Consider the following 27,573-nt stretch of genomic DNA (forward strand, 5'->3'; position numbering starts at 1 on the left):
GTTCTTCCCATCTTCTGGCTCGCAAACAATGTGGTTTGCTTTTCCAGTGATTTAGTTATATGTTGCTTTTTAAGTCAGAGCGCATCAATGAGATCTAAGTAAAAGGGAGTTTTGGGTTCAGCACTCCCCTGGGAGAATCAACAAATGACTCAAAATGAAACTCTTTTTTCCCCCTTCATGTAATATTTTGGTTTTCCTTTCTTACACAGCAACCAGGCAAATGATAGCAACTTTAAAAAGTGATAAATATAAAACAAAGAAGTGAAACCCTGCAGACACCTGAAACTCTTCAAGCCCGGCAGCCTGAGCCTGGCCTACTGCAACACAGAAATAGCCCTGGGCTGGGTAGATAGACTTTGTTTTGCTACATGACTGCATATGCAGCTAAGTGATATCAGGTCCTGAGGGTCCTCTCCTTTGATGAGTTAGGCACACAAAGGACTACATTGGGATGTAATCTGATCTCAGGGAGTTAAGTCCTAGACAAACTGCAACTGGGAGGAAGTGATAAAAAGAACTTCCTGCACACAGCTGCCTGAGATAACACTTTCCATGGCATGGAAAGAGAGACAGTAACAAGAGAGACAGAAACAGAGACCGACAGAGACAAACAGAGAGGCAGAGAGAGACAGAGAAAGTGAGAGACCCAATTAGTACAGAACTGAAAGGAACTGGTCTGCTCTTCATAAATAACCCTTTGTTTTTCCCATGGCCTCTGTGAACATCTCTTCAAAGCCATCTGTGATCATACACTTACCACTTCTGAGCAATAACTACCATTCAGCACTGGCTGTTTGGTTGTGGTTTTTATTTGTTGTTTTGTTAAAGGAATAGCATACTTATTGTCATTCAGAATCTAAATCTCAGATGTCTTCTTGGCAATAAATGCTTCCTTTATTAAATATATAAAGGCTCAGATTGAGTAGCACTTTATGGCCATTACATAGTAATAGCCATTACTATAAGAGTTTGTGTGGTATAGTATAAAGAAGTGAAATAATGGCCTTGGGATAAGGAATAATAATAACGAGAGCTAGCTTTTTATGAAGGTTTGCAAAGCCCTTCACATATACAGGGGGTCTCAAAAGTCAGGGGAGTTTAAGATTTTAATAGCTACTTGAAACTTTTAATCTCTATTAATCTTTAGAGCTATTTAGTAGCTATTAAAAGCTTAAAACTGCCCTAAGACTTTCAAGACCCCTTATATCATTTCATTTGATACAACAACCCTGGGAGGTGGGTGCTATTATGATCTCCATTTTACACATGAGGAAACTGAGGCAGAGAGAGGTTAAGTGGCTTACCCAAGGCCACCCAACTAGGATGTGTTTGAGGCAGGACTCATATTCCGGTGCATTACATCATTAAGAAAGGTCTGGCTTCAAGCCCACTTCTGACCCATACTGGCAATGTGACCCTGTTGTTGTTATTCAGTCATTTTCAGTTCTGTCTGACTCTTTGTGACTCTATTTGGGATTTTCTCGGCAAAGATACTGTAGTGGTTTGCCATTCCCTTCTCCAGTTCATTTTACCAATGAGGAAACTGAGGCAAACAAGGTAAAGTGACTTGCCCAGGGCCACACAGCTAGTAAGTACCTGAGGCCAGATTTGGACTCAAGTCTTCCTGACTCCAGGCTTGGAGCTCTATCCACTATGTCACCCAGCTGCCCAATGTGACCCTAGGCAAGTCACTTAACCTCCAGGCAACTCTCTAAGACTAAGTTGTCTAGAAGGTGCTGATCTGCACTGGCAGAGGAAGTCCCTCACCCTAGCTACACCCTGGCTAGATGAAATCCCACTGAATAAATAAATGAGCAAGTAAACTAGTGCAGCTGTTATTTCATGAAAGGATGGGGAAGTGCACGAAGAACGGAGGGAATCAAAAAAGGCCTCTTGTAAGACAGATGGGACCCTTGAGCTGAGCTTTGAAGGGAACTAGGTATTCCGAGCAGTGGTGGCTACGAGGAAAAGCATCCCAGGTGTGGAGGCTGTGTAAAGGTAAGAAGGAGGACATGTAATCTCCTGTATGGAAAAAGTACCGCAGGTGAATTGGGCCAGGACATAGGAGGCACAAACTGACACTAGCCTATAGAGATAGATTGGAAACCAATTGGAAAGGGTTTTAGATGCCAGAGGGGAGTTTGGATCTTATCTTAGGAGACTAGGGAACCACTGAAGCCCATATGCAGAGGAGTAGCACGGTCACACCGATGCCTTAGGAACACAAATTGGCAGCTGTGTGAAGGATGAATCGTAAAGACTAGAGCAAGAACAGGTTTTAAGGGAGTCAGTGATGGGGTTGATTTGAAGCTCAAATAAAATAATGCATTAAAGTGCTTTGCAAATTGTAAAGCCTTATGTAACTGTCACTTATTAAGAGCTGACATGGGCTTTATGGTTATAAAGACCTTCACATACCTGACCTCATTTGATCCTTACAACCCAGTGGGATAGGGAGCATAGGTATCATTATCCCCATTTGACAGATGAAAAAACCAAGGGTCTGAGAGACAATGGAAGTCCTCTGAGTATTAGTAAATAATGATTAGTAAATAACGATCCATGGCTTGATTCAGCTCAGTAAATTTTAGCTTGGCATCTATTATATACAAGATTCAGTGGTAGGTCTGGACATACAAAGTTAAATAATCCAGTCACTGTCCTAGAGAAATTTCCCATCTGGTAGCACTACTAATTTCAAGCCCAAGTCTTCTGTTTCCTTGCCTAGCACTCTTTGCATAGCATGATTAGTACTTGCCTTCCTGAACCAAGCAACTAACAATGAGTGATGTTTTCTGCAATTGGCTCAGGAAAGCTACCAGAGTCTACCTGAGAACTCCGGATAATTAGTTTGAAAAGGCATTGCTTCAAATTCACCAAAGTACCAGTGGTTGTGTCTTTACCTTTCCAAAACATGAGAGGGAAGAGTGAACATTACAAGCAACCATCCTGAAGTTGTGCCTCTATGCACCAAACCCTAAGTGAAGCAGCTAGGCGATGCAATAGGAAGACCCCGGAGCCAAGAGTCAGGAGAACCTGACTTCAAATTCTACCTCAGACATTTACTAGCCGCTGTGTTCCTGAACAAATCACTGTCAGCCTTAGTTTCCTCAACTGTAAAATAGGGATAATCATAGCACCTACCTCCCATGATTGTTGTGAGGATCAAATGAAATGATGTTTTTAAAGTGCTTATTACATAGGAAGCACTATATAAACGCTAGCTGTTACTACTACTACTACCACTATTAGATTTTAGGATGGAAATCTCCCTAGACTACTCTTCAGCAGACACACCAAAATAGTATCAGTTCTCTGCTTTTAGAATGCCTTTTATTCAGGGACCTCAAAGAAAACTAACCAACAGATTATGAGGAAGACACAGAAGCCATTATTATTCCTTCTTCACATGAGGGAAATGGAGACTGAAGTGCTTAAAACCACTGAGCTAAGTTATCCAAACAATCGTAGAGAATGAGAATTCAAGATTCTTGCTCTCACCTTCTCCTCAGATATTAAATTAACTAAACTATTAAATCAAATGTTACTTTACTATTTTAACAGGACCACAAGCCATAGAATATTAGAGGTGGAAGAGACCTTAGGCATCATCTAGCAGCCCAAGGGTTTTCCACCTTTTTTGTGTAATGGACCCCATTGGCACAGTCTGGTAATGCCTATGGATACCTTCTCAAAAGACTGTTTTTAAACGCATAAAATGAAAGCCATCAGATTAAAAAGGAAACCAATTCTATGGAAATGTGGTTATTAAAATCTTTTTTTTTAAAAAGCAACTTCAGGACAAAAAAAGAACCCCAGGACCCCAGATTAAGCACCCCCAATCTAATCCAATGCTGCAGATGAGATTTGTCCAAGATTACACAGGGAGCTGGTAACAGAGCTAAAACCAGAATCCCAGTCTTCTGACTTCCAGCCCAAAACTATTTCTACTGCACAATTAATAAAAAACTACTTCTCATTAACAAAAAGTCAATCCGCCCACATTTTCATCTCAGCTTCAGGGGTGGAATTCTGGTTCTCCAACACGATCTTGGGTATGTCATTTAAAAGTTCTACCTCATTTTGTCCAACCATGAAGGGGAGAACAAAAGGATCACTTAACTTTTGTCAAGAGCTTGATGAAGATTATTTTCCTTTTTAAAAAAAATCTTATTTAGTATTCTATTTTTTCCCAATTACATGTAAAAACAATTTTAACATTCTTTTTTTCATATTTTGAGTACCAAATTCTCTCCCTCCCTCCCCTCTCCCCCATTGAGAAAGCAAGCCATTTCACATAGGTTATACATGTGTAGTCATGCAAAACACATTTCCATGTAAGTCATTCTGTAAAAGAAAACACAGATAAAAACCCCAGAAAAATTGAAGAAAGTAAATAAAAAACATCTTTGACCTGCATTCAGGCTGTAGCAGTGAGAAAGATTATTTTCAAGCACTTGTCTGGTGCATTTATTGGACCTTGAGGGTGTGCTTCATGAACTCATCAGGCAAAGTTCTCATCAGACAAAAAGGAAAACAGAAGTCAAATTTTCAGAGGGAAGGAGACCTGTTCAAAGACTGTGAAGAATCCTGCCAATTAAATGCCTCAAGGACATTAAAAATTACTTAACCTTGAAATTCAAGGTTCTGAAGACTCCAGTATGGAAAACTAGTGTGAAATGACTAAATAATTTCTTCTAAAGATAATTAACGAGTAACTTTCCTCCATGACTTCGAGGGTTTTGAAAGGTAGAGGAGAAGAAAAAAGGAGAAGAGGAAGGAGGCAAAAACAAAGGGGAGACTGAGGAGATGGAAGAGAGGAGGAGGAAAATAGAAGAAAAAGAGGAGGAGGAGATGGAAAGGAAGGAAAGGAGAAGAAAGGAAGGACAGATGGAGAGAAGAAGAGGAAGTCACTCTTATCCATCCCTCCCCTGAAGATTTCCAAAACCCCCTCTCCCTGAATCTCCCTTTGAGATCTTGTGAGAATCTACTCAGTTTAAGCCCTGCTGATTCATCTGCTCCCTAAATACTCTTAATTTAAAATAGCTGGTTACTGATTGGAAGTTTGTTCTCCATCTTGAGGACAGTGGGGACAAACATCTTGAGGACAGTGGGGACAAACAACCAGAAAACTTCTGGACTCAAGGGAGAGGTAAAGGGGTGTCTTCTGCTGGTTTTAAATTAAGTGAATCACCAAAGGAAAACACATCAGGAGCCAATTAAACACTGCATTTGATTCTCTTGACAACTTTCCACCTCATGTTGATTGGATTTTTAGTAACTTTCCAGGGAATTTTCATCTTGATAAGATATGACTAATGGGTTTGCTCAGATCAGATCCTTGTTCTTGGAAGGAGAAAAAAAGGAAAAGAAAGAAAGAAAAAAGGAGATTATTCTGAGATCTTAATAGCCCTGCCAGATGTTTACTGGGCTTAGGTTTTCAGGTCCCGTGTAGGACATATCTCAGAAAGGCAAGCCCAATGGGCCAGTGAAAGGCTTTGGGGAAATAAAGTTTGGGATCCGCAACTCCAGTTCGTAAGAACATAGCCATATCTGGGAGAGACCTTAGAGACCATTTAGTTCAACCCCCTCATTTTAAAGAAAAGGAAACTTAGACCCAGAGAGTCTGGCCCATGAATATGCAAATAGTAAGGAGTAGAGCAGTCTTGAACCCAGGCTTGCTGATAGCCAGCTTTCCTTCTGTTATATCACACCATCTCCCAAGCAAGCAAGTAAAGCATCCCTTGAAATCCATTCAGAGTGTGTTTGGGAAATCACTGTGTGACAGTGGGCAAGTCACAATCTCTCTGCACTTCCATTCCATTCCATTGCATTCAACAAACATTATGAAGCATCTAATATATACTAGTACTGGTACACAAAATGGGAGTAATATTGGTAAAGCAGAGACCCAAAAAATGTACAGAAAGCAATTTTCAAACCTTAAAGCACTATATGAGTTAGCTATTGTGTTTTTTTAATTTGAAATTTTAATTTTCAATGTAAATGGGACATCAGGCTTACTGTGCAGCTATAGGAGGACCCTTTACTGTGATTCCTTGTGGATAGAAATATGTCTCTCATGAGCCAATTTTTGCCTCACATCCGAATTAAATTGGGACATCAGGTGGGTCATTTTAATGAGAAGCATTTCCTTTCTTGGTCATTTAGAAAGTATTTTGGAAAGCATTCCTCTTCCTTCCCTTAGCTAGCCAAATTTCACAACTTAAAAATGAGAGGAAAGTAAATGGGATAAACAGTTCCTTTAAATGACTAGAGGGCAAACTTAAGCTGGGTGATTAAAATGCTAATCCTATTAGAGGTTTCTGGGGAGTAGCTAGGAGCCAGTGCAGAGGTTAGTGGGGAAAGCACTGGATTTGAAATGAGAAAAAATGGGGTTCAAATCTCATTTCTTCTGCTTTTTTGCTTGTGTGCCCTTGGCCAAGTCACAGAACTCTCTGAGCCTCAATTTCTTCATCTGTAAATATAAAATGAGGAGAACAAATTAACCAGTCTCTAAACACACTTCCAAATCTAGCTCTATACGTGCTAGAGTCAAAAGAAAACCAGGATCTCATGACTCTAAATGTAGTGATTTTGAATGGATCCTGAGATTAGGACATTTTTTGTTGACTATGAATGATGTAAAAGGAAAGAGAAGAATTGACTTGCTCATATTGCTGCTATTCAGTCATTTCAGTCATGTCTGACTCTTCATGACCCCATTTGGGTTTTTCTCAGCAAAGATACTAGAGTGGCTCACCATTTCCTTCTTCAGTTAGTTTTACCAATGAGGAAACTGAGTTAAGTGACTTGCCCAGTCATAAAACTCATGAGTGTCTGAGTCTTCCTGACCTCAGACCCCGAATTCTATCCACTTCGCCACCTAATTACCCATGACTTGCCTATGGTCACCTAGCAAATTCATAGCAAAGACTGGGTCACTTAGAATTCAGGTTGAAAGAAGAAAAGTCTAGAGGGTACCTGTCAGTGGATGTCAGACACAGAGGAGCTTTCTGAAGTAGTATGTTGGGCAAATCAGGTCTTTTTTTTTTCCCTCTTCATACTTTCCCTTTCAACTGAAGTTTTCAAATGTTATCCCTGTCCATCTCACAAAAGGTATCTGTTCTCACGTATCTTGTAAGCTTTAAGAGGAAAAGGGAAAAAAAATTCTATTGTACAATGAAAATTTTTTGGCAAATCTTGAGCAAACAAAATCCTAAAACATCCTTTATTAGAGAAAAACAAAACCAGGAACATATTGTTTTGTCATGAATGACTAACAAGGTGATTCATATGTGAAAACTAATTGTTTGAACCACAATTCATCTGTTGGAAAAGTAGAAATAGCATTTCCCCCCACTTAATAGTATTTTATTTTTTCCAATTACATGTAAAGATAGTTTTCAACATTTATTTTTATAAGATTTCGAGTTCCCAATTTTTCTCCCTCCTTCCCTCCCTTCCCACTTTCTAAGACAGCAAACAATCTGATACAGGATATACATGTACAATCATGTTAAACATAAGAAATAACATTTTCAAATCAATCAGATAGGCCTGTAATACCATGAAACATTTCCAAGGCTATGAGTCAGAATACCTAGGTTCTAGTCTCAGCTCTGCCACTCATTAGCTGTGTGACCTTGGGCAAATTACTGGACCTCAGTTGGCTTCAATTTTCTAATCTATATAATAATAATAATAACAGCTACCATTTACATAGCACTTGGGGCAGCTGTGCGGTGCAGTGTTCAAGAAGTCAGACACAACTGAAAATGTCTAAATAACAACAATATATAGCACTTAGAATATGCCAGGCACTATGCTAAGCACTTTACAAATATGAGCTTATTTGATCCTCACAACAACCCTGGGAGGTAGGTTCTATCATTATCCCTATTTTATAGTTGAGGAGACTGAGGCAGGCAGTGGTTAAGTGACTTGCACAGGGTCACATAGCTAGTGTCTAAAGTTGGATTTGAACTCAAGTCCTTCTAACTCCAGGTCCCATGCTTTATCCCCTACACCAACCTACCTGTCTCTTAATGGAAACTAAATGATTGCTAAAGTTCCTTCCAGTAATAACATTCTTTGAGATGGTTAACTGTTGCTTATCTAGTACATTGCCTTGTAAGGAAAGGATATTATCACTGCTTAAGAGCTTCCTGGATACTAATCCACAGGGTAATTTTCCATGCTTTGACCATCTAAGAGTCTGAAGACATAGCTGTAGAGCTGGAAGGGACCTTAGAAATGCTCTCATTTTGCAAGAAATTGAGGCCCATAGAAGTTGAGTGTTTTGTCTGAGGTCATATAGATGGTAAGTGACAAAGCTAAAATTTAAATTCAGGTCTTCTGACTCCAAAAATAATATTTCTCTCCAGTCAATATAAACTTTGCCCTCTTTTCCCAATGCTTTTTGACAATTCTCTTGAATGGTTTCCTGAAGCATGGCATTCATGGTGTTCAGTCAAGTAGATTATTGAATTTGGAGACAGAAGCACCTGGATTCCAATCCAGCTTCAGATATTTACTAGTTGTGTGACCTTGAATAAGCCACTTAAACTCTCTAGACTTCAGTTTCCTCAACTAGAAAATGAGAACATTTCACTCCATGACCTCAAGGGTTCCTCCTGTCTCTAAATCCTTTTGTAAGAGATGGGGATGTGATCCCCACCTCACATATCAGTTGATTTGGCCGCAGAATGCAATTGTATCTGATCAAGTTTTCATATGTAAACAAGAAGTGTTTACATCCTGATCCCTTTATGCTGTGCAAATACTTCCCTAATTGGGTAAAGAAGAGAATTTGCAATTATTTGAGCAAGCCCGTTAGTCACACTTCTGGAAGTAAGTGGCTGGGATCTGGATGAGTTAGAGGTTGAGAAGGGGAAAGATTGCAAACTGGGAGCTGTCTGTGGAGGTGATTCCTGATTCAAAGAGGGGGGAATTTTCTATTTTCTTCCCCCACATCAGTCATGTCATTTTGAAGAAGAGCTATTGGACCAGCAAGAACCACTGCATCCAATGGGAAAGAAAAATAAACACTCCAGATAGACTCCATAGATCCAGAAAGATAGTCATTTGATGGAGGAAGCAGCTTCAAGGAGTGTGATTCCTATCAAAAGAGAAGGCTGGCTATGGAATCAAGAGAGGAGCAAAACCTCTGAGCCCAACAGAGATAATACACTCAAGGGGAAGTTTTGAGAAGATAACACAAGGAATGAATACTTCTAGGTCCTGCAGTACCAGGAATTGTGAGTTGCCTGTATATCCCATGCATGTGCTTCACTCCCACTGTGATCTAAGCTTGAGTCCACTTCTGTAATGAAAGTTATGTGTATTTTGTAGGATAGTGTGCCTCATGTTTATGGGGAGAATGCTTTGTCTCTATTATTCTTACTGTTCTGTGGGCTAATTATGCTACTGGCTGATTGTTCAGGGCAAGTGTACTGGTGGGGACTCATGACCTATAGAGTTAAAAGAACAACCCTAAAAGGTTACCACTAGAAACTGAGTTAGCAGCTGCCCCCTGGATGTCCACTCAGAGAATGTAATTATAAGTTGAGAGAGTATCCCAGAAGGCATACTACACTATAATCCTATGATCATGTTTTTCTGGAAGGCCTTAGATTTCCTCTTTCATATTCTCTTCAAATCTGGCTTTATTGTTATGGAGAGATCTCATGAGTTCTTCCAATCTCGTCCTTATGATTATTTTTCTGCTGTCTTATGCTACCTTTGTCCTCCTTTTTACCCAAAGCACTGTTAGGATCTTTCCCTTCAAGATCCAACTTAGACTCTGTGTATTCAATGGAGCCTTTCCTAAGGTAAGAAAATGACCTTTTCCCCTAGAATATTTCATAAAACTTTTGGCTTATCTCTCATATACCTATTATGTTCTAATTTTTAATTAAACTTTTAAAATTAACAAACATCTATTTACTCTCTCTTTTACATCTCCTCTACATTGAAAAAAAGGAAAATTAAATTAAATCCTTGTAGTAAATATGTATAGTCAAGCAAACTAATTCCCACATTGGCTAGGTCTAAAAAAAAATATGTCTCAATCTGCACATCGAGTCTATCACATCCTCATCAGAAGGCAGATAGCATATTTTAACATGGGTCCTCTGGACTCAAGATACATTCTAATTTGAATTGAACTTATTCATGCCCTTATTACTAGATTACAAGCTCCTAGAGGACAAGGATCATGTCATGGATGGGTTTTTTTGTCTTTATAAAAAATGACCCAGCATATGATCTTAAAAATCACAAAATCTCACAAATGGAAGAGACCTCAAAGGCCATCTAGTCCAAAATATACCTAAACAAGAAGTCCTTCTGTAATATATCCAAGAACTTATCATTACCTCCTGGAACATCACTCCTTAGACTAGACCTCCATAGATCATGTGCCCCCCTCTATGGAGGAGCTTCATATAAAACTCAAAATTTTGTGGGAGGAAAAAAAGGAAACAAGGTTAGTCTGATACACCTTACTCTTGATGAAATCTTGTTGGCTATTGGTTATCACTGATTTCTTCTCTGGATGTTCATTCACTATCACTTTAAAAGCACCTGTTAGAATGTTGTCAGGACCTGAAGTCACACTCACTGGCCCATAAGTCACACTCAGTGGCCTTCTCTTCCCTTATTTGGAAAACTACAGTGGCATTTGCCCTTTTCTAGTCCTTTAGGTCCTTTCCCATTCATTCAACATGAGCTTTCCAAGATTACTAACAGTGGCTAGTAATCATATCCTGCAGTTCATTTAATATCTAGAGACATAGTTTATATGGACATGATGACTTGAACTCACCAAGGCAATCAGCTGAGTCCTCTCTTACTCTCTCTATACTAAACTTCAGCTTGAACTTTCTATTAGTCATTTTCATTCTGTTCTTTTCAGTCCAGAGGTTATTATCCTTGGTAAAGAGAATAAAAGTAATAGAAGATTTAATTAGCTTTGTCTTTTCTCAATTAACCATTCACCATTCCTTTCACCTCAAGCAATTATCTTATCCTTTCTTCAATCCACAAGATAGAAAAAAATTAGTTGTCAATAGCTTTCCTTGCCAGCCTCAATTCATTCTGATCTTTAGCTTTCCTAAAACTATTCTTATAGGAGATTGCTATATGCTTGCATTCATTCCATTTTCTGCCTTCAATTTTCTCTAAGTGTCTTTAAAATCTAAATGGGTTGATGAGTTGCTTGTACAGCCACATTGCTCTCTTCAGACAACTATCTCTTGACCTCCTCTTTAGAAATGTTTCTCTTTGTGCCTTAATTTTTTCTTTTTCTATGTCACAAATTATAAAATGGAGTGGTCACTTTCACCCAAGGTTCCCATCATTTCTACCCCAGCCATCAAGTTCCTTGTTGATGGTGAAGACCAGGTCCAAAACAACAGTTCCTCTTGATGTTTATTTCACATTTTGAAGAATAAAATTATCACCAAGGCAAGACAAAAAAAAATTCTATTCTGCTTTTGGTAGACAAAGAGTGTTTGTGGCTATTTGGATAACTGAATTACCCTTCATTACTATAGCATGTCTTTGTTTTATTCTTATGAACTGTTTCACAAACTCTTTGCTCATGTTTTCTTTCTGTACTGAGATCTATGATATGCTCCCATGACAATATTTCATCATCTCTGTCTCTAATCTTCACTTGAATGCTTTCCACAATGCTTCCCTCATTTCCTAGATTTCCTTAAATGAGCAATCATAAATCTAGAACTGATAGGAACTTCAGAAACCATTTGTTAAAACCTCTCATTATATAGATAAAGAAACTGAGGAAAGGGAGGCTGACTTGATCACACATGTTGAGGGCCTCACCTTCCTCAAGCACATGTATGACTATATCATCTTCCCCAGCCCACCCAATCATTGAATAAACTTCCTGGCTCCCTACAACTTCATGGATGAAAAATCATTCACAGCCCTTCATAACCTGGCTTCCTGCTACTGTTCCAGTCTTTACATACTTTAGTCCCCCCACCCAACCATATACTCTATTATCCAGTGACCCTGGCCTCCTTGCTGCCCCTCAAATAAGACATCTTATCTCCTAACTCTGCATTTTCACTAGCTTTCCCCCATGCCTAGAATTCTCTCCCACCTCATCTCTGCCTCCAGTCTTCTCTGGCTTTCTTCAGGTCCCAGCTAAAATCTCACCTTCTGACAGAAGCCTTTCTGGATCCCCCTTAACACTACTAGTACTTCCTCCTGATGATTACCTCCAATTTATTCTGTTGAAACCTGGTTGGCCCATAGTTATTTGCATGTTGTCTTTGCAGAACACTTAATGGTCCTTGAGAAGGATTGATTATATTTTACTGTTCTTTGCATCCCCAATGCTTAGAGATATTCTTGGCATATAATAGGTACTTAATAAATACTTGTTGACCTGAGTTTAGAGAAAGACAACTTTTCATGACCCTCAGAAACATAGACCCCAAATTTCTGCCTCCTTACCTATTTTATGTTGCCATGGGAAGGAGTCCCAACAATTCTGACTTTGATTTTTCTTCCTTTTTTTTTAAATTTTAAGCTTTTGTTTAGTGTTTTATTTCCCCCAATTACATGTAAAAACAAAATTTAAAATTAGTTTTTAAAACTTTTAGTTCAAAATTCTCTCCCTTGAGGGAATAACATACACACTCAATTGGGTATGGAAATCTGTCTTACCCTACAGGAAAACAGGGGGAGAAGGAGACAAGAGAGCAGGAGAATGATAGAGAAGAAGGCAGATTGGGAGAGGGGATAATCAGAAGCAAACATTTCTGAGGAAGGACAGGGTTGAAAGAAAGAATAGAATAAATGGGGGGGGATAGGATTAAGAGAAATAGAGTTAGTTTTTCACAATATGACTACCATGGAAGTGTTTTGCATAACTGCACATGTATAACCTATATTGAGTTGCTTGCCTTTTCAATGAGCGTGGGTAGGGAGGGAGGAAAGGAGAAAATTTGGAACCCAAAGTTTTAAAAACACATGTTTAAAAAATGTTTTCACGTGCAACTGAGAAATAAGAAATGCAGGAAATGGGGTACAAAAATCTATCCTGCCCTACAGGAAAATAGAAGGTGAAGGGGATAAGAGAAGGGGGGGAGAGATAGAAGAGAGGGCAGAGTAAGGGAAGGGATATTCAGAATGCATGTGATCTTGGGGTGGGGGGAAGGGTGAGATGGGGTGAAAATTTGGAGCTCAAAATCTTGTGAAAATAAATGTTGAAAACTAAAAATAAATTTAAAACAAAATAAAATAAAAGTTCTCTCTGCTTAAGAAAATAATAATAATAATACAAAATTCTCTCCATTGAAATTGCTTGAAAGCAAGCAATTCAATATGTTATACACATGTGGTCATGCAAAACATTCATATTAGTCATGTCATGGAAAAAAACATAAACAAGAAAAAAACTCAAGAAAAATAAAGCTTAAAAAAGTATGCTTCAATCTGTATTCAGACACCTTCAGTTCTTTCTCTGGGGTTGGAGAGCATTTTTTGTCATAAGTCCTTCAGAATTGTCTGGATCATTGTATTTCTGAGAATAGCTAAGTCATTCACAGCTGATCATCTTGCAATATTGCTTTTACTTTGTACACAGTACATTTCACTTTACATCAGTGCATGCAAGTCTTTCCAGGTTTTTTTGAAAGCATACTGCTCTTCATTTTTTTATGGTACAATAATATTCCATCATAATCTCATACCACAACTTATTCAGCCACTCCCCAATTGATGGGCATCCCCTCGACTTCTAATTTGGTGCTCCCTGAAAACAGCTGCTATAAATGTTTTTGTACATGTAGATCCTTTTCCTTTTTGGTTTTTTAATCTATTTTAGGTTACTTGATTTTTCTTTAATGAGCAATCACATCCCAAAATGCTGCAATTATTTCTTAAAGGGATGACATAACAGTAATCTGGTCATGTTGAATGCAGCCAGTGAGGATCATACATCATGCTAAGGTTGGCTCTCTTAGGGCAAAGCTGATGCTTCTGGGCTTGGTACCCAAAATCCAGTAGAGACCTAGCTTACTATGACACAGACTCAACTGAGTCATCTGTGGGATCATTCACAGAATCACAGAATTTGAAAGGTGAAAGGGTACTCAGAAGCCATCAGTTCAACTCATACATAAAAGGACTCTGCATTATAACATACCTAACAAGTGGCTATGCGGATTCTATTTCAAAGGTTTTTATCTTTTTTTGTGTCATAGAACCCATGTGGCAATCTGGTGAAACCTATGGACCCTTCTTCAGGAGAATGGAATAAATGTATAAAATGAAATGCATATGATTGCAAAGGAAAAATAATTATGTAAAAATACAGTTATCAGGAGCAGCTAGATGGTGAAGTAGACAGAGCACTGGCTCCAGAGTCAGAAGGACCTGAGTTCAAATTTGACCCCAGACACTTACTACTAGTTATCAAAAATATTTTTTTGAAAAAAGTTCATAATGCACATCAAAGCATATTATTTGCTCTTTTTTTTTCTTCTGTTTTGTTTCCTCTTTCTTGTGGTTCCTTCTATTGGTTCTAATTCTTCCTTACAACATGACTAATGTGAAAATAGGTTTAATAGGAATGTATATATTTAATAGGAATGCCCACCTTCTTAGGGAGGGAGGTTGGGAGGGATTTAAAACTCAAAAGCATATGGAAGTGATTATTGATAAATCAAAACAAATTAATAAAAAAAAAGTTCATGGACTCTGGGTTAAGAAACACTATTCTATTTGAAATTCTCCAATGAAAGGAAACTCACTCCTTCCTCATTCTACATACCCACTCATTCTACTTTTGTATAGCTTTAGTTGTTAGGACGTTTTTCCTGACGTCAACCTTACATTTTCCTCTTTGCAGCTTCTGCTCATTGTTACTGGTTTGGCCCTCTGGAGCCAAACACTTATGTCAGCCCTTCAAATACTTAAAGATGGCACTCACATCCACCTGAGTCTTCTTTTTGCCAGGCTAAATTTCACACTTCCTTTAACACAGAATCAAGGCCCTTCATTATCATGGTTGCCCTCCTCTGGACACTCTCCAGTTCTCCAACATCCTTCTTAAAGATATTTGGAGCAGTTAAGAGGTGCACTAGATAGACCTGGGCCTGGAGTCAGGAAAACCTGAGTTCAAATTCTCCAGCCTGAGACTCTTACCAGCTGTGTGATCATGGGAAAGCCAATCAAATTCAATCTGCCTCAGTTTCCTCAGCTGTGAAAGGGGGTAATAACAGCACTTTCCTCACAGGGTTATTGTGAGGATCAAATGAGATAATATTTGTAAAGAGCTTAGCACAGTGCCTGGCACACAGTAGGTGCTATAGAAATGCTTATTTCCTTCCTTCCGGATGAGGTCTGATGAGGGCAGAGTACTGCAGGACCATCACCTCCCCATTTCTTAAAGCCATGTCTCTCTTAATGCAACTCAAGATCCCATTAGCTTCTTTTGACTGCAATATCATACTACGGATCATATTGAGCTTGTGGTCCACTTAAAACCTCAGATTTTTTCAGAACAACTGCTATCTAATATGCCTCTTTCATGTGCCCAAGTATAAGACTTTACATTTATCCCTAATAAATTCATCTTAGTAGGTTCATCCTAATACCCAACCTGTCAAGATCCTTTGGGATCCTGACTCTGTCCACCATCGCATTAGCCATCCCTCTTAGCTTGGCATCATCTGCAAACTGATATGCATACCTTCTATAAGAAGCAGATCTAAAGTCAATACTCTTTTATATCAGGTTCAATTTGGGGACAAAATGAGGCACTAGTAAGTCATTGAACAATTAACAAAAAGATTTATTTTACCCTAATACAGCGAGAATAGGCAACAAGGATATAATGGCACCTAGCTTTCAGAATTGGTAGAACCAGCCTCCCTCACCTCACTATGGAAATGCTTTTGGTCAATAGGTCTTCAGGGTAGGGTATAGCAACTCACATGATCTCAGTCACCCACCAAGTCTGAGAGGCTTAAACTCTTTGTAGCTGGGACACTTTTTTGTTTTTGTTTTTGTTTTTTAGGCAATTGGGGTTAAGTGACTTGCCCAGGGTCACACAACTAGTAAGTGTCAAGTGTTTGGTCCGAGGCCAGACCTGAACTCAGGTCCTTCTGACTTCAGGGCTGGTGCTCTATCCACTGCACCACCCAGCTGCCCCCTAGCTGGGACACTTTTACAAACTTAAGTAACCAAGCCAGGGCCAGAGCCAATCGATTCCTGGAACTTAGTTGTATCTTTTTAGGGAAAACTAATCTCTGACATCCAAGGAAGGGAGAAGGATATAACCCATGTTGCAGATAAATATTAGTTCTATCATACCATTTATGCCTTTATCAAAGTAAGATATGTGTTTGTGTGTATGTGTGTGTGTGTGTGTGTGTGTGTTTACCATGTAGGTAATGTGTATAAAAATGCATCTTTCTAGATGTGGCTTGAAGGAAGACATGAATAGATAGCTCTCCTGTACCACCCCCCTTCTCTAAGCCACACTTTGATTCCTTCCAGGAGGGGAAGCAAGAGATTGAAGGAAGTCACAAGCAAATCTACTCTACTCCTCTCAGACAGGGGGTACTGGGCTAGAATTTTATTTATCTACCTCTGTAAGTATTACTATTCTAGAGGAAATAATTTTAAGTTCAACTTTGCTCCTGGTTGCTACCTTTGAACCGGGAAAGAGTACTCCAAGCTATATATCCAAGGCTTGACTCCCTTCCCACCAAATGCCATTACACAAAGACCACATTTAGCTGATGGTAAATAAACCCATTTATTCAAGCTGATGGCAAGCAGAAATCAGAGAAGCAATACAGATAAGAACATACTAGATAATACACAAAGTGAATGTGTTCTCCCACTGGGAGCAAGATATCTCAGCTCAGCTAAGAGAGAGAGAGTCCCATATCTTTCCCAAGAGGAAGGACCTTGATATCTCTAGTATAGTAATCAGGGATAGGAACGTGATCAAGGTGCTGACTCTTCTACACGTTGGTTTCTTCCCAGAGTCTTTCTCTCTCCAAGGAACTCTTCCTGAAGAGAATCTGGAACTATATGCCTCTCTCTTGAAGCTGGAAGTCAAAAGACCAAGATCTCTCCAGTAGCTCTTGCCAACTTCACCTCTCATGCTAATACCGAGCACTGAGCAATCAATCTCCACTAATGAGAAGAATCTTATGCAACTGGGCTTCAAACTCTGTTTACTCAAGTCATTGTTAAAAACGTTATACAGCACAGGATCAAGATCCCTTGGACATTCCACTAGAGATCTCCTGACACATTGATAGTAAACTATTAACAAATACTCTTTGAGTTCAGCCATCCAACCACTTCTGAACTTATCTGATTGCATTGTTACCTAACCCAAATGTCTCCACCTTCTCCATGAGAATGATGCAAGATACTTGATCAAAAACTTGTCTCAAATCTAAGAAACAATCCGCATAGCCTTCCCTTTATCTACTACTTTAGCGATACTGTCAAAAAAGGAAATGACATCTGGCATGGCCTCTTCTTGATGAAACCATACTAACTCTTCATAATCACTGCTTCCCTTTCCAGATGTTTGCCAACTATCACTTTAATAAGCCATTCTAGAAATGTACGCCTCTTTCTGAACCTTGAGTTCATTACTTTTCTCTCAGAAAGTGGGCAACATGCTTCCTCATAGGTCCTCTGAAAATGTAATTGTGCATTCTTCTAATCAGAGCTCTTAAATCTTTCAGAGTTGTTTGTCCTCACTATTTTGTCATATACATTTTCCTGCTTTTGCTCACTTCATTACTGTGAATCAGTTTATACTTCACAAAGACTGCCTAAAATCGTTTTTATCATTTCTTATGATAGAAAAACATTCCATTACATTTGTATATCAAAATTTGTTCAGTTGTTCCCTGATTGATGGGCATCTTCTTAGATTCCAATTCTTCACTTTTCTCTTTTTCCCCCCCGATTTTTAATCCCTATTTCTGAGTCAGGGAGTCTGTTTTGTTAGTGATTGAATTTTTCTTGTGATAATCCCTCTCTAGTATCATCTCTCATAACAACAATAATGATGATGATGGTGATAGCTAGCATTTAAAAGTGTTTCAGTGTTTGCAAAGCAAACATTTATATATGTTATTTCATTTGACTCTCACAACCCTGTGAGGTATGTTCTGTTATTATTCCTATTTTACAAAGAAGTTTGAGCAAGATTAAATGACTTGCTCAAGGTCACACAGCAAGTAAGTGTCTGAGGCAGGATTTGAACTCAGGTCTTCCTCACTCCAGGTTCAGCTCTCTAACACTATGCCATCTACCTGCCTCTCCTCCCACTCTCCACCTGTTTCCCTGTTGAATTAGGTGTATTTCTACACCAAATTGTGTGTGTGTGTGTGTGTGTCTGTGTGTGTATTATGAGCACTTATGCACAGGCACACACATACAGTTGCAGGAATGCATGTGTCATTCATACACATTTAATTCTCATTTGTTCCATCCCTCTTTCCAAGGTGTCACGCTACCTCCCTGGGGTCTCATCATGAGATCTTAAGATCATAGAATTAGAGTTGGAAGAGACTTTAGAAGCCACCCAATCTAATCTCCTTATTTTATGGAGAAGGAAATTAAGGCCCACAAAGATTAATTGAGTTGCCCAAAGTTGTACTGGGAGTAAGATGCAGAAGGCAGGATTTGAATATAGGTCCTCTGACTTGAAATCCAGAGCTCTTTCGGCTACATCATGCATGTGATATATGTCTTTGAACGTGAGCATCTTACCGAGCTAGAAAGAACCTTAGAGATCATCTACCTTCCATTTTAAAGATGAGGAAACTGAGTCCCAAAGAGGTGAAGGGATTTGTTAAATGTCACTCTGCCACTTTAATCGGTGGCAAAAGAGGAACTAGAAGCTAGGAAAGGAGGAAGCGCTGAATTTGGAGTGGCAGAACCAGGGATTCAAATCCCAGCCCTGCTGCTTACTGCCAATGTGACCTTGGCCAAATCTCTTAACCTCTCTGGTCCTCTATTTCCTCCACTATGAAATGCCAGGTGAGGAGGATGTAGAACTAGAGCTCCTAGGTCCCTTCCAGTTCCAAATCCTATGATCCTGAGGGTTCTCGTCTAATATGTCACATTCCTTTCTTGTACTGAGTGTGCTGATAAGGTGGGTATTTGTCCTTTCGCCCAGTTCCATCCAACATCTGAAATTAGGCTATTTGCCTAGATCAAGGAACCTTCTGAGGAACAATACCAGGAAACTCTGGCTGACCTGTGTATTTTGGTCACAAAGAGAACCTAGGGACAAAGTATGAATGAAGCACTGGACTGATCATTATTCCTGGGCAGACAACTGAAACTCTACTCACACTGAGTGCATCCTCCCTTGCAGAATCAACGTGGTATCTACTCATGCAAAATTCAGCACTTTTTTGTATGTGTTTGCGGGGACAACTGAACATTTTTAGCAACTTCTTCAGAAAGAGTTTTACCTCTTCTGAGCACCCCAGATGGTGTGACCTGCAATTCGGGGAGTAGCCTCTATTCTCTAGGGACCCAGATTGTCACATTAGTCATATGGTAAATGTTCCCACAGGCCTCCCTCTGAGAACCCTACTAACAGGAGCTAGTTAATGATTACAATAGACTTTTTAAAATATTCATTCCTCTTACAGCTGAAAAAGCAAAGCCAACCTCTCTACAGGCTTATGAATTTGAAATAAGTTGTCCAAAGTAATTTTCGTTATTCAAGAGGCTGAGTTCAAGAACTGGGGTTCAAGTCCTTCCTCTGATACATACCAGTTATTGACCTTTCAGTGCCCCTAGGAAACCCTCTAAGGACACTGAGTTACACATGAGTTACTGATCTGCATTGGTGGATGGTTCTTCACATCAATAAATTCACAGCTTCAATAATGGTTGTAAATTACAGCCTGTCATCTCTAATATTCAAATAGATCTGTGATCTCACTGATCTGAATGTTACCTTTAATTGTGCAGATCAAAGTTTGATTCATGTCTGCCCATCCTGTGGGACTCTTCAAACTACAAGCAAACTTCTAGAAATTAACATAATAACAGTTAGGTGGGACAGTAGGTAGAGGGCCTGGAGTCAGGAAGACTCATATACCTGAATTCAAATCTGGTCTTAGACACTTACTAATTGTGTGACCCTGGGCAAGTCATTTAACCCTATTTGCCTCAGTTTCCTCATCTATAACATAAACTGGAGAAGGAAATGGCAAACCACTCCAGTATCTTTACCAAGAAAACCCCAAGAGTTGGACACTACTGAAAAATGACCCAACTAAACATAACAGAAAACAAAATAGCTAAATAAGACCAAGATTCATCATTCTCTCCTTTGGATGAGTGATGAAAGGAAATGAACAGTTTCCAAAAGAAGAACTGAAAACTATAAATGAGAATAGGAAAACATACTCCAAATCACTAATAATAAGAAAAATCCAAATTTAAAAAAACCTCTAAGGCCTTACACCTTCTCAAAGGCAGCAAAAAAGGAACAAGTACACAGGATGCTGGAGCGGCTGTGGGAAGATGAGGACACCATTGACATTTTGTGGAAGGATAAATTGATGCAATTTTTCTGTATAATAAGGCAGAATTATGCAAGAAAAGTGACTAAACTGGTGCAACTTTCCAGTATAAAATTTGGGATTTTGCAAGGAAAATGACTAACTTGTTCATCCTTTGACTGAGCACAACACTTAAATCCCAAGGAGGTCAAAGGAAGTCAAACATAGACCCAATCTATACCAAAATATTTGTGCATGAGATTTTTTTTTGTAATAGCAAAGAGTTAGAAGCCCACCCATACAGGGCCCATTCATTGGTAAAGGACTCAACAAACTAGGGTATGTGAACTCCATGGAATATTATTGTGCAGTAAAAAAATTAATATGAGAACTATCAGAAGAACCGGGGAAGAATGTATGAATTGAATCAGAACGAATTGAGAAATGCTTAGCCAGTCAGTCAGATAGCATTTTTCAATTGCTTACTATGTACCAGGCACTATTCTAAGCTTTCAGAATACAAAGAAAGGCAAAAGCAACAATAACCCATGCTTATTATATGCCTCACATGTTGGGTAGATCTTCTAAGGAGTATTTATGAGAAAACAGGCACAGGATGAGAAAGTATGGAGGGGATGGGTAGTAACATCGGATATAATGACTACAACAACGTAAGTGAAGAAGATCATCAAAAGGAAGTCAAACTCTGAGTAATGGAAAAACCAGTAGCAGTCCCTGAGGATAGATAATGAAACATACCTTCCTCTTCTGGGTAGAGAGGCGTGAAACTGCTCAAGCAGAATGCTCCATACATTCTTGGATCAGGTCACTGTGTCAGTTATTTTTGCTCAACTCTTTTTCTTTGTTAAAGATGGGGTTCAGTTGGGGGAAGGAATTCCTAAAATAATTATAACGTGAAAACAAAAGGCATCTAAAAAATAAACCCAAAAAATGGGTTAGTATAACAAAAAATAAATACCAAGACAAAAACTATGACCAAGAATCTAATCTCAGCATGGCCAAAATCTAAATGAACCACTTCCCCTCCTTTTCGATGTGAGCTGTTTTTTCAACCATTCAACAAATATTAAGCAACTACTGTGTATACAACACTGTGGGAGAAACAAAGAAAGGTATTTGATCATTCTCTGCCCTTGCGGAGTTTGCAGTATATGAAAGGCCTACTATGTGCCAGGCATTGTGAAATTTATTCATGTGAAAAAGATAGTAATATATATATTTGTCATAATACTGACATTTACATAATGCATCAAAATTTACAAAGCCTTGTTCATCTCTTTTGATCTTTGAGAGAAATTTTTATGGCGAATATTAGAGGTGCTGTTTCCATTTGCAGGTGAAAGAGCTGAGGCCCAAAGAGGGTTAAATGACTCACCCATAGTCACATTGCTAGCAAATACAGGCGGTAGGATTTGAACCCAGGCCTCTCCTTACTTTAAGTCAAAAGCTCTTTCCAGAAGGCCAAGATGCTTTGATAAACCAGTGGTTCATCAGTGTGGTTACTACCCATCCCCTCTATACTTTCTCATCCTGTGCCTGTTTTCTCATAAATACTCCTTAGAAGATCTACCCAACATGTGAGGCATATAATAAGCATGGGTTGTTGTTGCTTTTGCCTTTCTTTGTATTCCAAAAGCTTAGAATAGTGCCTGGTACAAAGTAAGCAATTGAAAAATGCTATCTGACTGACTGGCTAAGCATTTCTTATGTGCTATCTCTTCAAATAAGAAAGTATACAGAGGCATCATGCCATGGTTGATGGAGGGTCAGGCCTTTAAGTTAAAAAGAACTAGGTTCAAATACTTCCTTTGATACAAACTAACTGCTCCTGGAACCATTGGCAAGTGAGTCACTTGGCTTCCCATTGTACCAGGCTACTCTCTAAGACCACATGTTAAGGACAAGTTACTGATTTGCATTGGTGGAAAAAAGTTTACACACTGGGAGTTACCTGGACAGACAAACTCACAATCTCAGACCCCTTCCCTTCCCCCCCCCAAAAAAAAGAAACTAGGTGTAGACTAGAGCAAAAAATGGATCCTCTCAAGTGGTTGCAGTTACTCAAAGTCACACTCCATATTTTCATTCATTCATTCAATTATCATATTTTAACATAATTACAACTTCAAATAGTGTGAATTCAAATACAGATCACTTCACAGGATTCATTATTTGTACTAATTGGGGCCTAGCTGTACAAGTTTTGCTTAGACAATGGGAAAATGTGGACAAAGCTAACAAATGCTGAGACTATTCTAAGGAGACTTAAGCTGTGTTTTACTTACAGCTAAACTTGCTTGAAACACACCTATAAGAAAATCAAAATTTCATTGCAATTATTGAAGCAAAAAAAATACTAAAAAGAAGTTTTTATTTTTGTTGTTGTTGTTACAAATTAGGTATAAATATTTTGTCACAAATTAGGTATAAATAAGATTTGACCAGAATATAATTCATAAATGAATTATACATTTACATATAATATTTGAATTTATAATTTATTTGAATGCATAATTTATGTTATAATTATATTATTCATATTAATGTGAATATAATTTCATAATTTAAATTCATGACATTTGGAAAATTAGGAATGAAAGGAAAGGGGTGAAGTAATACAATACTTATTTCCAAATATTATAAACTGACCCTATCTGCATTCCCAGAATTTAGCACAGTGCTTTGTACATCAAACCATCGGTCCAGAGCTGAAAGGAATGTCAGAGGCCATGTAGTCAAAATAACTCCAATTTTACTTCTTTCTGTATATACTTTATCAATCCAGTACAATGTAAACTTCCTGAAGGCATTTACTTCTGTTTTTGTATCCCCTATACAGCAGGTCCTTAATAATTGTTTCTTGAATTGTTGAATTTGTCACAGTCCTCATTGATGTTCAGACTAGACTATCTGGCCCATGAACCTAAAATCTAAAATCCACATGTTACTTGGTCATAAAGATCAAGGACTTTGTACCCTCTGCCATATCTGCAAAGGTATATATACACATATGAATAACACACACACATATTTCTTTGTGTTTGCATTCTGTTTGTTCATTATTGACTTGTCTTGAAGACATTGCAGCTATCTACCCTCCCAAAATGGCACATCACATCTTTATGTCCTGGTCTGCTCTTCCATGACAGGAAATGTTGCTCTCCTATAGATGTAGTTCTATCATCACACACTTTGATTATTACAATAGCCTCCTAATTGTTGGGTATTGCCAGTCTTTCTCCACTCTAATTCATCACACACACCATCATCTGACAAGTCTTTTCCAAAGTGTAGCTCTGATGGTATCACTCCCTTGCTCATAAACCTTAAATAGCTCCCCATTACCTGCTTATACACAAAGTCTAAACTCCTTAACCTCATATCCAAAATTCTCTACAATTTGGCTCAAGTCTATCTTTCTAGCCTATCTTTCTATGTTCCGTTACCGCCCTCCCCACACACACACACACGTACTCTATGCCCTATGTACACTGGATTACTCACTATTTCTCATATATACCTCTTTCCTACCTCCATACACTTGCAAGCGCCATTCCTTCTGTCCTTCCTCCCAATCTCTACCAATTGAAATTTTATTTTTCCTTCAAGAGCCAGCTCAAATGCCTTTTCTTCACCAAGTTAGACGTGATGCTTCCCTCCTCTGACCTCCTATACTTTGTGTCTTTCCTATTTATGCAACTGTTGCTATAAGGAAACATTTACTAACATAGATTTATTTATATTGTTATGTATAAAGTGTATATAATGCAACATTTGCCAATACTGAATTGTAGCAGCCTGCGTATGTAACAATCGTGGGAAGGTCACATTTGTATCATTATTGTTTGTGTGTTTTTCTTTTCTCTTCTGCTAGACTCTAAGCACTTTGATGACAGGGGCTATGTCACATATACATGCTCCTTTGGATTCCCTACATCATCCAGCACAATGCCGTGCAAATGTAAAAACGTAACTACTATTTATTGAACAAATAAGTGAATGAACAAAGAGTAAATCAAATCTTATTGTCAACATGTACAAATAAACCAGTTGAGTTCTAACTTCATGGCTATTTCCCCTCTTCTGAATCACTTGCCTATAAACAGGAAGCCTTTATTGCTCATGCTAAATTTGATATTGCATAAATGTAATTATTATTAGAACAAATTTCTTGTGGGGAGATCTCACCTGGTTTATCCTGCAATCTACAACAAATAATAGCTAGGTTTCATCAGAATATGAAAATATGGAAAGATTCAATGACATTATTAGTAATAGCTCACATAGTGTGTTCACATAAATTGTGTAGTCTAGTGTTTATAAAAACTCTGTTGAGACAGATAGTGCAAGTGTTATTATCCCCATTTTACAGATGAAGAAACTGAGGCTTGGAGAGGTCACTTGCCTTGACCAAGATCACACAGCTGTAAGTGGTCAAATCAAGATTCAAACTCAAATATGCTGACTTTAAGTCCAATTGCCATTTACCACTATGCCATCTTGTCTCTCTAATGCTGAAAATTAAGTAGATAAAAAGTTGTCAAACAATTAATCAACAAATATTTATTAAGCACCTACTGTGTACTCTGTACTGGGGCTATAAGTACAAAGAATAAAGCAATCCCTACTAGAAAGGAACTTATATGTTAATGGGAAAGATAACATATATAGATACATACACATAACATATATACATACACAAATGACATAGATATGAAGTTAATAAATGCAAATATATACAAAGTAATTAAATGCAAGGTAGTTTGGAAGGGGAAGGACACTCTAGGTTGTGGGAAAGGTTTCATGCATAAGATAGCACCCAAGATGCATCTTAAAGATAGTGAGAGACTGAAGTAGTAGTGGTAAGGAAGGAGTGTATTCCAGGTATGTGGAGTGGTCAGAAATAGGAAGTGATATGTTCTGTATGAGGAACAGAAAGAAGGCCAGTTTGTCTGGATTAAAGATTGTAGGAGGGTGTAATGTTCAATAAAGATAGGTTGGGGCCAAGTTATATAGAGGTTTAAAATCTACTTAGAGAAACAGTTGTCTTTTATCCTAAAGGCAATACGAGGCTTTGGAATTAGGTGAGTGTTAAAAGATATTTGTACACTGGTACATTTCTGACAGGTCCATATCTATAATTCCTGAGTACAAATCAGCAAATATGTAGCTCTGACCAATTTTTGCCCAAGTCTAATAATTGTCATGTTTTCCTTTTGTAGTAAGTACAGTGATTTTGTTGTTGGCAGGAATGTCTAATAAATCTAGGAATTTATCTCTATCACCTCCATCTAACTCTATTAGTCTTGCTCCAAAGTTGATTTATACGGCAACCAGGGTCATTTTTGGAGTTGAGAGGAACCTAGACATCCCAGCTCCACGTGGTTCCTGTGCAGTTTCACTAAGTAGAACTAATCCCCAGATTATTTTAGAAAAATACAAATTAATGACCAGGGAAATAATAAGAATTTAAAGAAATTATCTAACCCAAATCAAATAGAAGCCTGAAGGAGGGAATCTGAACCCCACAAGAGGAAAAACAACTCAAAAGACATGTTTTAAAATGCCTAAGGACTCTTCTAGCTAGCTGACTTGGTGAGACTGACCCAGATTAATATCAGAAATAAGCTAAAGATGACCCTTGAGGTATCAAGCTAAAAATGTAAAAGTCACCTCCCCTATGGGGATGGAGGAAAGCCATATAGCAGCCAAATACCATCATAAAGTAGCAGAGGGCAGCTCAGGAGAGACACTCAGGAGCAATGGAAATGGGTGTCTAATAGAAAGCAGTATAGAAGAAACAACAGCAACAGAAAAACCTTGCTGAGCAGAGAAAGCAAGTCATCAAATAACATCAACAGAGGACATCAGTGACTCTGCGGTACCAGAGATACAAATTGTCCAATATAAACACGTTCCCTATACATGTGCCCTGCCACAGATTTTCTCTTTTTTTCTTTCAAATGTATTTTTTTTTCAACTACATGTGAAGAGACAGCTAGGTGATGCAGTGGAGAGAGTACTGGCCCTGAAGTCAGGAGGACTTGAGTTCAAATCTGACCTCAGAAAAGTAGCACTCACTAGCTGTGTGACTGGGAGCAAGTCACTTAACCCCAAATGCCTCACCAAAAAAAAAACAACCCAAAAACATTCTTATTACAATTATGTGTGAAAACAATTTTTAACATTTGTTTTTTAAAATTTTGAGTTCTATATTCTTTCCCTCCCTCCTTTTCCTACCGTTGACTTAAGAAGTCAAGCAATTTGATATAGATTATACATGTGCAGTCATACAAGTTATTTATCCATATGAGCCATGTTATGAAAGAAAACACAGGCCAAAAAACAAACAAGAAAAATAAAGAGTTGGTGTTTTTTAAAAGCATGCTTCCATCTGCATTCAGACTCCATTAGTTCTTTCTCTGGCAGTGGATAGCATTTTTCATTGTTAAGTCCTTCAGAATTGTCTTGGGTCATTGTATTGCTCAGAATAACTAAATGATTCAGTTGATCATTGCACAATATTGTTGTTATTGTGTTCACTGTTCTTGTGGTTCTGTTCACTTTACTTTGCATCAGTTCACATATGTCTTTCCAGGATTTTCTGAAATCATCCTGATCATCATTTCATAGTATTCCATCACAATCACATTCCACAACTTCTTCAGACATCAACAGAGGACATCAGTTGATGGGCATCCCCTCAATTTCCAATTCATTGCCACCACAAAATAAATATTTTTGTATATATAGGTCCTTTTACCTTTTTTTAAAAAAATTCTTTAGGGTACAAACCTAGTGGTGGTATTGCTGGGTCAAATGTGTCAACAGTTGTTTAGCCCTTTGGGCATAGTTGCAAATTGTTCTCCAGAATGGTTCTGCCATAGATTTTTTTCTAGACATAACTGTTCCCTGTGGGTGTCCTTCCCCACTCAGTGGTATAGTAGGTAGCCCATGGAAAATTGTACCCTATGCTTATAAAAGAATCCTGGTTGCTGTTGTCGTT

This window comes from Phascolarctos cinereus, unplaced genomic scaffold (genome assembly GCF_003287225.1).
Source record: "Phascolarctos cinereus isolate Bilbo 61053 unplaced genomic scaffold, phaCin_HiC Scaffold_3;HRSCAF=262, whole genome shotgun sequence".
Lineage (NCBI taxonomy): Eukaryota > Metazoa > Chordata > Mammalia > Diprotodontia > Phascolarctidae > Phascolarctos > Phascolarctos cinereus.